At 46.4% G+C, this 12811-nt stretch overlaps 1 long non-coding RNA gene across 1 annotated transcript in view; it reads right to left on the minus strand.

The window, feature by feature from the left end:
- Positions 1-3905: 3905 nt before the first annotated feature.
- The window catches only part of LOC144732930 (uncharacterized), an 81357-nt gene continuing 72451 nt past the window's right edge, over positions 3906-12811 (minus strand). Inside the window, exon 2 of the long non-coding RNA XR_013588268.1 lies at positions 3906-5201. This is a non-coding gene — a long non-coding RNA (uncharacterized LOC144732930). The remainder of the gene's footprint in view (positions 5202-12811) is intronic.

Here is a 12811-nt window from a genome sequence, read left to right on the forward strand (position 1 = left end):
AAATGTGTAATTATCCGGAAATATGTTAATTTATGTAATTATGCACATTTAATTATGCCAATTCGAGAGGTAATCGTAGTAATTATGCGAGTGGGTGTAATTATGATAATGCAAGTCGTTATGATAACCAGACCCCGCCTCGGTGACGAGGGTGGGTTATCGATCGGAATAAGGCAATTAATCGTATGCAGTTATGCAGGTGTGGTGTACGTATGCAAGATTAACTTAGATTAACTCGGCATCGTTGTCTAGGTTCGTCTCATTCTCGCTTATATTTTAGGTCCCCGGTTCACCCCGTTATCGCTTTAACATTTACTGAGTATGTATTAGTGTGTTTATTAAGGTCACCAAGTTCAGATCTCAACGCAGAAGCAGATCTTATGCATAGATTTCAGGAAAGAATCACACAACCACTTCTGTATTAATCAATTTATTACTAATTCAACCTCAACTATGATATAGTATGCGAACTCTCCATCCCGGAACGTCAACACGGCATCAATACAGTATCATCAATGATTGTCTGATTTCACTTTGACAACGGCACATGGATCCCGCATAACGCGATGGTTGTTAGTGAGAGAGAAAGTCGTTAAAACATGCAAATACTATGCTAAGAAAAACCTTAACTTTAATGAATGATTATACTCAATATTGTTCACGCAGTACCGCCCTCCTTATTGATCATACGCAACCCTTATCACGTTGTTAGCACCTTGGGTCACGGGACAGTTGAATATTCTGTAGAGGATGCGAGTACGTGCGGCGATTATGACTGAAAGATACTTGAAAGATTATACGGCGATAAAAAAAAACACAATCAAAAACAGTTATTATTCTTAAAGGCACCAATCTCAACAGATACATCGGCAGGTTATCTGACAACAGAATGGCTCGGAGTAAGGGCCTGCGACGGTGCTCCTTTTCCGAAGATCGTTATCTTATACCGAGTCTACTAATTGGGGACCAGATCACCTGATAAGGATCTGGTGGGCCACCACTCCCCACGTGAGCGTGGCTTGGCGGAAGGAGGTGCCAAGAATCAATTCGTATTGATGGATCTGTTGGGAATTTATGCGATTAAGAGTACAGCCCACTAAATATTAAAGATAAAAATTACGAATACTCTTATAAACGACGGATGGCCATCACTCGGTCTCGTTGTGGTGCCTTCACAGCCACGGATGGCTTATGGGTTCGAGTGTGTTTGAGTGGTAAGAGTTGTCTTGAATAGTCAGTGTTCGGAGTCGGTTCTTTATGTCAAACAGACGCCTGGTGGTCGTGTGGTGAGGGGGCGGTGCGCGTCATACGTATCAGTCGCTCCCCTGTCACCGTGGTGAACTGGTGGATGCCCGTTGATACGCTGTCGCAGCTCGGAACCCGGTCGGTAGGTGGCGCCCACAGCTCGCTCGCAGCGTGCAGTGTTGGGTCGTCGACCAAGGGTGAGCACGAAGCCTCGTCGCCAAACCGCGACCGTCAGCTGCAGAGACCTCCGACGCGGCAGAGGTTGACCCACGCAGGCCGAGTTGAGCTGTCAAGCGGGTCTTGCCCGCCTGCAGAGGAGATGGGGAGCCGCTTGAGTCAAGCCCCGAGAGCCGGCTGAACTCGGCTGAGTCCCAGACGAGCTGAAGAGTCGAGCCGACCCGCTGGTCGCAGCTCGCTCCTGAGTCGACCCTCCCGGTCGAGCTGAAGATGAGTCGAGCCGACCCGCTGGTCGCAGCTCGCTCCTGAGTCGACCCTCCCGGTCGAGCTGAAGATGAGTCGAGCCGACCCGCTGGTCGCAGCTCGCTCCTGAGTCGACCCTCCCGGTCGAGCTCCTGAGCCGACCCTCTGGTCGAACTGATTTCCAATGCTCAGGGTCCTTTCTTTTATGCCGAAAAATCCCTTTAGACCCTGCCCACAAGGCGGGGTTTCTTTTGATTTACTGTGTCAGGATCTGTCCGTGTGTAGGTGTGTCCATGTGTGTGTCCGTACGTCCGTGTGTCCTTGTGTGCATCACCCACGGTATATTCCGTTGTCATATTCCCTCCATAAAATCCACGAGCAAACAATCAGGTGTTACAAATTGCCTCGAGGTCGTCTCTCTGTCTGGGTGCGATATTATCTCTTGTTTGGCCTTCTTCATGAACCAAAACACAGACGTTACAAATCGTCCGTGTTGCACCACCTGGAGGGAGGGGCACACTCCCTCCGACCCTCACTGACGCACAAAGAAATGGTTAAAAAGTTTTAACATTTGTCCCTTACCATTTCACAGTTATGATTCTGTATGTAACCTAAGGTCTGTCATTTCCCATCGTGGTGCTTGACTCAAGTGGAGGTGTTTCCCCGAGCGTATACACTCCTATCCCGCGCTGCGGGGATACAAAGACGGCCGGGATCTCCCTTTCTCTCCGACCCTGGGTTTAACATCGCTCTTTTATTATGTATTTTATATTCGACCTGGTGGTGATTCATCCCGTTATGCTTCGGGTCGAGTTGTATATAAAGTATTAAAGTATGGAACATTTCATATCAATAACTTTAGCCTACCCTGTTGTTAAATTCCGACTTTAACGTGACTTTAATAGCAATACAGAATAATTGAGCTTTTTGACTTAACTAGGCGAACACGAACTTCTGGTGACCCCCGCAGCCTCGCTGTTCAGCTGAGCCTGCATCCTTGAGAGATACACAATACTCTTATTCTCGTCTCACTGTGGTCATCCAACCTTCTGCTCTGGGAGTGTGATTAATTTCAGGTCAAAGGCCCCCTCACGTTCAGACGTGCAGGGTTGTTTAAATCAGCTCCCTCCCCTGTGCAACAGCCTTGAGCTGGGTTTATCGTTGCTCCCTCAGCTGCAGGAGAACAAGGCGTATTTCTCCTCCCTGTGTGCACGTGTTCCAATTAGCTCGGAATCCCTAAACACACAATCAGTGATGATTCCTGGCTTTCTGTGGTTGTGATTTAGACAAGGGCGCCTCTGCTTCCTTTCATTGCCTTCGAGTTGACACTGCCCCATTATTCGCCCATGTGCTGAGGTCATAGATGGTTGGGCTTTTTGCCTTAACTATGTCTGGCTGACTCTCCCACTGTCTCTGCCGCCTGCACGGGTGACATATGCCCGTTTATCAGGCCTTATCTTTCCTTGAAGCAAGGTTGCAATTCTGCCATCCTAGCCCTCCTCCCGTTCATTACTTAACAACACCTGGTGTTTTACAGTTTGCTGCTTTTTGGTGTGTTTTCATTCATTATATATCAATGATGGAAGAAGGCTAGGATACAACATGCCGCCCTTTTAAAAATGACCAGTGGTCAAATGGCCACGGGTTATTTTTAAAAAAATGTATACCCTTCTTCCATCATGAACCATCGATTGTCCTCAAGTTTTGCTGCTATTTCCTTACAACGCGCGCGTACGTGTCACAACTTAACATGGTTATATGTGACAAAAAAAAAATATATTCTAAAGGAAGGTAAAACGATAAGGGAGGGAGAAATTATTCTATTGACTACGTGTTATAGGAAATATCGTTAAAAAGATAGTTTCTACGGTTATTCTTGGGTGGCATCATCAGGCCTTGGCTCCCTTCTAGCTTGGCAAGGTACGTTAGCACGAGCGTGAGCAGGAGGGCTGCCATTTCCTGGAAAACATGTTACATATTATTATAGTGTGATATGCCCATTAGTTTAGTTCCCCAGAGATTGGTGTTTATTCTGAGTTAATTTGTTATGTCCTAAGGTTAAGCGTTATTATGTTTCCACTTAAGCTTTCTGGAATTCGTACTCTTTAGTTTTTATTTTTATTTTTTTTTGGAAGGTCGTGTAGGTAGGAAACATATAATAATAAAAAAAATATTGTTTGTTGGTTAATTATCTTTGTTAAGTTTCTACTTTTTGGTAAGGAAAACGTTAAGAAAACGCGAAGTTTCAACCGTTATTTATTCTGCCCTTATCTGTATATCTCCAGATGTCTTGGGAGGCTAGTCCATACATCTTTTGTCCATTTGGATGTCCATGACCTCTTTGTGACCGAACTCTCAACATTTTAACCGCCCTCCATGTTTCATGGATTCCTGGTGTTCTTGTGAGGAGAAGTGAGTTGTTTTCATTAATTAATTAAAAAAAAGGTATATATAGATTAAAAAAAATTATTATATTTTTTTGAATTGTTCTTAATTAAAAAAGGATAGACACAACAATCCGCCCGTTTGAATAATTATCAGGGGTCGATTTGGCCACTGGCGAATTTCCAAACCAAGTAAATGCCCTTTTTTGTGTTATGAATCTATAAGCCGCCCTCACTCTCGGCGGTTATTTCTTACGACGCGCGCATATGTATCACAATCGTAACATGGTTACATTTGAAATAAGCAAAAGAAATAAAACACAACGTTAAACATCGGTACTAATCCATAACGCATTCCTTCCAAAGCGCGCGCATGTATCACAATCTTAACAAGGTTACATTTGAAATAAGCAAGGAAAATACAACAAAACTTTAACATCGATATCACCAGTTACATGGTTCTCATCCCTCATAACTCCGACGGATATTAATTTTTTTTGTTTTTGCTAAATCCTGGGAAACGCTAGGTAGCGGTTTCGAACGCATTTTTGCGTTAATTCCCTCCTGTTACATCCTTGCAATCTTTTTACCAAGTTTCGAGTGTCTGGTTTACCACTTATCACTTTGATCATTCGATCACGGTTTTCCGGTTCGTTTTTGTAATTTCCCCTCTCACTCTCTCGCGTCGTGGGAGTGTGTGGTGTAAAATTGCTGCACATAATCAGAATTCGCGCACACAACCAACTTCTGTACTCCGTCATCACTGGCATTCGCTCTCTCTGCGATTACATGCACATTTGCCGAGTCAGTGTGTCGATTTAATTCTGTCCCTCGTAATGTTGCCCTCTTTGTTTTTACGAGTGTGTTGGATTCCAACACCATTCCCGATACGTCATGGACATTCGTCTCCATTTTAGCACTCCGATCCACATAAATTTTGGTTTCCCTGGGATATTTTCCATTCAAAGGCTCATGCCTGCGCTCCTCAGGGCGTGTCCCTGCTGTCTGTTTTTGTACTGTCCGATCACGCTTCAATGCAACCCTGTCCTTGTATTCGATCCGCGCGTCATTTACGGGAGCACTGTCCACGTTTTTGCCCGCCCTGTCACTTGCAGCCTGCCTGTATTTCTCATTGAGCTTCGGGTTTAATACCTCGGCGGGTGGGGCGCGTGTTGGCCGCTCGCTCGCGCTCACTGTGGGTTGTTTATCATGTCTTTGGACCGCATTGTGTTATTCCTCTATTCCCTCCTGGTATAGCCGGTGGAGGAATTGGTCGGAATTGGATCGATTGTGTTTGACCTCCCATCCTGCGATTCCTCTGAATGTTCGCATCCATACCTCCGCGGTCTGTGTAACACCTTCCCGCTAGGTGGTTATCTTGCCATCTCTGTGCGTAATTTGAACCTTGCGTGTGTCGTGGGATGGGGTGTTGATATGGTTCTGCTCTGAACCTCTCCCTCCTACGATTCCTCTGAATGTTCGGCTTTATGCCGCTCTCATTCTCGTGCCAACCTCTCTCTGGGTTATGTTGCCATGTGTGCGTGCGTGTTTGCTCCGTCCTGCATTGTGGGACTGCTCGGTGATTTTTATTCCTCTCTGAGAGGCTGGGTTCTTTATCCCTCTCCCTGTGTTCTGGATCCGAATTATGATTCTTAGCTCTGTATAACCATGCCATGTACGCCTTGCTCTCTATGCGGCGTAAGGATGCGGTTTCTGGATTCAAAACCATTCTCACCCTTTCTGTAATCTCTGGGCTCAAGGATTCAAATAACATAATTTTGAACATTTTATCTCCTTCGTGGTATTGATTCACATCGCCTGCGTAATACGCTCTTTTAAATTGTACGAGGTAGTCACGTGGATCTTGGTCCATGCCCTGGGTCATCGATTTTACAGCATAAAACCCCTCAGTGAGTGTCGAATATTCTCCAAACTTCCGAATCACTGCCAGGCTCAGTTGTTTAAAATCATTCCTAACCTTGTGTGGTAGTGACTTTACCCATGGGATAGAATCTTTATTTAAGCTTCGTTTCAACAAACTCGCTTTTTCATCCCGTCTCATCAACCCTCTAATCATTGCCTCCTCTTCCACTGTCGCGATATGTGTGTGGATATTCATAGTCTTATTGTGGGGGTCAAAATCGGGAATTCTGACTAGAGCCTTGTCCATCAATTTAAGGGTTTTACTGTTGAATAAGTATTCCGAAAGTTGATCGCCGTCAGCGTCATCATCAAACAAGTTATCATAAGGCAATCTGTCACTTTTATCTGTTCTGTGTCGGGCGTGATTAAGCGGTGTGCATTTTCTGTGTGCGCGCCCAATGCCGTGTCGCTCGTGTTGCCATTTCCCTTCAGTTTTTGCCTCTGCCCTTAGTGGAGCACGTCCTGTCGACTTTACTTTAACATTTTGCTTCCCTCTATCTGTGAAGTTGTCAATCTCACATGTTTTTGTTTGCATATGTATCTCTCCATCCCTTCTCTCGAATTGTGATTTAATGTTACTTCCATATTTATTCTGTGGATCCACGTCTGTGAGTTTCGCTGGTGTCGCGAGCCCTGATTTCTCCTCCCTTACGATGATGTGAGGACATTTTTCCTCGTTTATTAGAGACGATTTCTCTCCTGTTTCCTTTCCGAATTTTCCTTCATTCCACAATCCCTGTCTGTATGCCTGTGTGAAAAGGAATGAGTCCTGTCCTGCCTTTCCTGTAGTTTTTGCATCGTGTTCGCCTTTGTTACATTTTATCCAGTCAATTAGTTTCCCCCGAGGTGTGTTCGTGTTATCGATACAGCTCCCTTCCCATATGTCTCTCTGACTGTACTGCTTTGTAACAGATTGGTCGGTACGTTTTAATACGAGTTCCCCGTACCCCGTCACCCATTCAAAAATTATTCTTAATCCTATCATCTCAAGTGGCAGGAGTTACTTTGACCTTTCCTTTCAGAGTGCATATAAAACAATTGTATCACAAGATGCGTCAGTTCAACTCGAGCAAATAATCTCAGCCCAGCTGTCTTTGTTATACTCTGCTACTCTGGTATTTAACCTTAGAGGGCGTTTTTTGTTTTGTTTTACGCCCGTTTACAATCACAAGGCAACGTTAGTTCACAACACTTTGATTAACACAACAGTGATTCGTTCCTGAATTCATGCATAAACTGTCTGCGAGAAATCCCGGACGAGCCCCCATTATGTTGTATATGTTGGTTATCAAAATTTTGATTGTTGTATGCGTGCGTGGGTGAAATTATTATGTTGTATATGTGGGTTATGAATATTCAGTGAAAATAATAATAATCAAATGGAATTTGGCCAAATGTGTAATTATCCGGAAATATGTTAATTTATGTAATTATGCACATTTAATTATGCCAATTCGAGAGGTAATCGTAGTAATTATGCGAGTGGGTGTAATTATGATAATGCAAGTCGTTATGATAACCAGACCCCGCCTCGGTGACGAGGGTGGGTTATCGATCGGAATAAGGCAATTAATCGTATGCAGTTATGCAGGTGTGGTGTAAGTATGCAAGATTAACTTAAATTAACTCGGCATCGTTGTCTAGGTTCGTCTCATTCTCGCTTATATTTTAGGTCCCCGGTTCACCCCGTTATCGCTTTAACATTTACTGAGTATGTATTAGTGTGTTTATTAAGGTCACCAAGTTCAGATCTCAACGCAGAAGCAGATCTTATGCATAGATTTCAGGAAAGAATCACACAACCACTTCTGTATTAATCAATTTATTACTAATTCAACCTCAACTATGATATAGTATGCGAACTCTCCATCCCGGAACGTCAACACGGCATCAATACAGTATCATCAATGATTGTCTGATTTCACTTTGACAACGGCACATGGATCCCGCATAACGCGATGGTTGTTAGTGAGAGAGAGAGTCGTTAAAACATGCAAATACTATGCTAAGAAAAACCTTAACTTTAATGAATGATTATACTCAATATTGTTCACGCAGTACCGCCCTCCTTATTGATCATACGCAACCCTTATCACGTTGTTAGCACCTTGGGTCACTGGACAGTTGAATATTCTGTAGAGGATGCGAGTACGTGCGGCGATTATGACTGAAAGATACTTGAAAGATTATACGGCGATAAAAGAAACACAATCAAAAACAGTTATTATTCTTAAAGGCACCAATCTCAACAGATACATCGGCAGGTTATCTGACAACAGAATGGCTCGGAGTAAGGGCCTGCGACGGTGCTCCTTTTCCGAAGATCGTTATCTTATACCGAGTCTACTAATTGGGGACCAGATCACCTGATAAGGATCTGGTGGGCCACCACTCCCCACGTGAGCGTGGCTTGGCGGAAGGAGGTGCCAAGAATCAATTCGTATTGATGGATCTGTTGGGAATTTATGCGATTAAGAGTACAGCCCACTAAATATTAAAGATAAAAATTACGAATACTCTTATAAACGACGGATGGCCATCACTCGGTCTCGTTGTGGTGCCTTCACAGCCACGGATGGCTTATGGGTTCGAGTGTGTTTGAGTGGTAAGAGTTGTCTTGAATAGTCAGTGTTCGGAGTCGGTTCTTTATGTCAAACAGACGCCTGGTGGTCGTGTGGTGAGGGGGCGGTGCGCGTCATACGTATCAGTCGCTCCCCTGTCACCGTGGTGAACTGGTGGATGCCCGTCGATACGCTGTCGCAGCTCGGAACCCGGTCGGTAGGTGGCGCCCACAACTCGCTCGCAGCGTGCAGTGTTGGGTCGTCGACCAAGGGTGAGCACGAAGCCTCGTCGCCAAACCGCGACCGTCAGCTGCAGAGACCTCCGACGCGGCAGAGGTTGACCCACGCAGGCCGAGTTGAGCTGTCAAGCGGGTCTTGCCCGCCTGCAGAGGAGATGGGGAGCCGCTTGAGTCGAGCCCCGAGAGCCGGCTGAACTCGGCTGAGTCCCAGACGAGCTGAAGAGTCGAGCCGACCCGCTGGTCGCAGCTCGCTCCTGAGTCGACCCTCCCGGTCGAGCTGAAGATGAGTCGAGCTGACCCGCTGGTCGCAGCTCGCTCCTGAGTCGACCCTCCCGGTCGAGCTGAAGATGAGTCGAGCCGACCCGCTGGTCGCAGCTCGCTCCTGAGTCGACCCTCCCGGTCGAGCTCCTGAGCCGACCCTCTGGTCGAACTGATTTCCAATGCTCAGGGTCCTTTCTTTTATGCCGAAAAATCCCTTTAGACCCTGCCCACAAGGCGGGGTTTCTTTTGATTTACTGTGTCAGGATCTGTCCGTGTGTAGGTGTGTCCATGTGTGTGTCCGTACGTCCGTGTGTCCTTGTGTGCATCACCCACGGTATATTCCGTTGTCATATTCCCTCCATAAAATCCACGAGCAAACAATCAGGTGTTACAAATTGCCTCGAGGTCGTCTCTCTGTCTGGGTGCGATATTATCTCTTGTTTGGCCTTCTTCATGAACCAAAACACAGACGTTACAAATCGTCCGTGTTGCACCACCTGGAGGGAGGGGCACACTCCCTCCGACCCTCACTGACGCACAAAGAAATGGTTAAAAAGTTTTAACATTTGTCCCTTACCATTTCACAGTTATGATTCTGTATGTAACCTAAGGTCTGTCATTTCCCATCGTGGTGCTTGACTCAAGTGGAGGTGTTTCCCCGAGCGTATACACTCCTATCCCGCGCTGCGGGGATACAAAGACGGCCGGGATCTCCCTTTCTCTCCGACCCTGGGTTTAACATCGCTCTTTTATTATGTATTTTATATTCGACCTGGTGGTGATTCATCCCGTTATGCTTCGGGTCGAGTTGTATATAAAGTATTAAAGTATGGAACATTCCATATCAATAACTTTAGCCTACCCTGTTGTTAAATTCCGACTTTAACGTGACTTTAATAGCAATACAGAATAATTGAGCTTTTTGACTTAACTAGGCGAACACGAACTTCTGGTGACCCCCGCAGCCTCGCTGTTCAGCTGAGCCTGCATCCTTGAGAGATACACAATACTCTTATTCTCGTCTCACTGTGGTCATCCAACCTTCTGCTCTGGGAGTGTGATTAATTTCAGGTCAAAGGCCCCCTCACGTTCAGACGTGCAGGGTTGTTTAAATCAGCTCCCTCCCCTGTGCAACAGCCTTGAGCTGGGTTTATCGTTGCTCCCTCAGCTGCAGGAGAACAAGGCGTATTTCTCCTCCCTGTGTGCACGTGTTCCAATTAGCTCGGAATCCCTAAACACACAATCAGTGATGATTCCTGGCTTTCTGTGGTTGTGATTTAGACAAGGGCGCCTCTGCTTCCTTTCATTGCCTTCGAGTTGACACTGCCCCATTATTCGCCCATGTGCTGAGGTCATAGATGGTTGGGCTTTTTGCCTTAACTATGTCTGGCTGACTCTCCCACTGTCTCTGCCGCCTGCACGGGTGACATATGCCCGTTTATCAGGCCTTATCTTTCCTTGAAGCAAGGTTGCAATTCTGCCATCCTAGCCCTCCTCCCGTTCATTACTTAACAACACCTGGTGTTTTGCAGTTTGCTGCTTTTTGGTGTGTTTTCATTCATTATATATCAATGATGGAAGAAGGCTAGGATACAACACACTCACACACACCTACACACACACACCTCTATACACTCACACACACACCTCTTTACACTTACACACACCTACACACACCTCTATACACTTACACACACCTACACACACCTCTATACACTCACACATACACACACACCTCTATACACTCACACACCTACACACACACCTCTATACACTTACACACACACCTACACACACACTTCTATACACTAACACACCTACACACCTCTATACACTCGCACACACTCACACACACCTACACACACCTCTATACACTCACACCTACACACACACTTCTATACACTTACACACACCTACACACACACCTCTATACACTCACACCTACACACACACCTCTATACACTCACACACCTACACACACACACCTCTATACACTTACACACACACCTACACACACACTTCTATACACTCACACACACCTACACACCTCTATACACTCACACACACTCACACACACCTACACACACCTCTATACACTCACACCTACACACACACTTCTATACACTTACACACACACCTCTATACACTCACACCTACACACACACCTCTATACACTCACACACCTACACACACACCTCTATACACTTACACACACCTACACACACACTTCTATACACTCACACACACCTACACACACCTCTATACACTCACACCTACACACACACTTCTATACACTTACACACACACCTCTATACACTCACACCTACACACACACCTCTATACACTCACACACCTACACACACCTCTATACACTTACACACACCTACACACACACTTCTATACACTTACACACACCTACACACACCTACACACACACCTCTATACACTCACACACCTCTATACGCTTACACACACCTACACACACACCTCTATACACTTACACACACCTACACACACCTCTATACACTTACACACACATACACACACACCTCTACACACCTACACACACACCTCAATACACTCACACACACCTACACACACACCTCTATACACTTACACACACCTACACACACACCTCTAGACACTTACAAACACCTACACACACCCCTCTATACACTCACACACACCTACACACACCTCTATACACTCACACACCTACACACACACCTCTATACACTTACACACACACCTACACACACACTTCTATACACTCACACACACCTACACACTTCTATACACTCACACACACCTACACACCTCTATACACTCACACACACTCACACACACCTACATACACCTCTATACACTCACACCTACACACACACCTCTATACACTTAAACACACCCTTCAACATACTAATGTAGTGGGTACAATGGAGAGAGGCAAGACCACTCAGCTCCACATGCTCCCGTACCGCATCAGTTAATCTCTACTCCAGCCCATGTCGTGCCCAAATCTTGACTTAACGCTTTCGTGACTGCTTCTTTCTTTGAACCTGTCTACGTGACTTTACCCAAAGCCCCAAAGAACATGTCGTGCCCGTTTAGGCCCGTCTATCCGGCCAAACAGAAGCTGCTTGGCCATGCAGTGGCTGGGCATGCGGGCTACATGACCCAGCCAACGCAGCCTTGCCTGCAGGGACTTTGTCCAGATCTTTCAAGGAACTGCGAGCTCCTCACACGATCCAGCCTGGTTAACCCCAGGATGGATCGTAGGCAGGACAGCCTAGATGTTTCTAACCGGCGCAGCTATTCCATTAGGGGGGTCCACGTTTCACAAGCGCCTCTACACCCACGCACCAAGCCCACGCAGCGTGTAGCTGCTACGCTAGTAAGTTTATTTCGGTGCTACGACCAACAAACCCGCGAGGTGCCACTGCTGCCGCTGCTGCTGCCGCGCTGTGGCACCACCGCGTGGCAAGGCGGTGACGTCACCGGGCCGACCCGAGGTCTCCACTTGGCGCCGCCGTCGAGTCGCGGGGGTCTCGCTGTGGCCACAGACGCGAGAGGGACTCCGCAGACGACACGCGGCGCCGCGTCCCTTCGCCCCCCGACCTCCCGCGCCGACTTCACCACGCACGCATCGAGACCACGCACTCGTTACAAGGCGACTCGTTTGTCTGCGCGACCTTCTTCCTCGTTAGGTTATTAGCGGGGGTGTAGTGAGGTGATTTATACATGTGTGAAATTATACTCTACATTTGACGATAGATTGGTG

Source organism: Lampetra planeri, chromosome 44, assembly GCF_965212315.1.
Source record: "Lampetra planeri chromosome 44, kcLamPlan1.2.h2, whole genome shotgun sequence".
Classification (NCBI taxonomy): domain Eukaryota; kingdom Metazoa; phylum Chordata; class Hyperoartia; order Petromyzontiformes; family Petromyzontidae; genus Lampetra; species Lampetra planeri.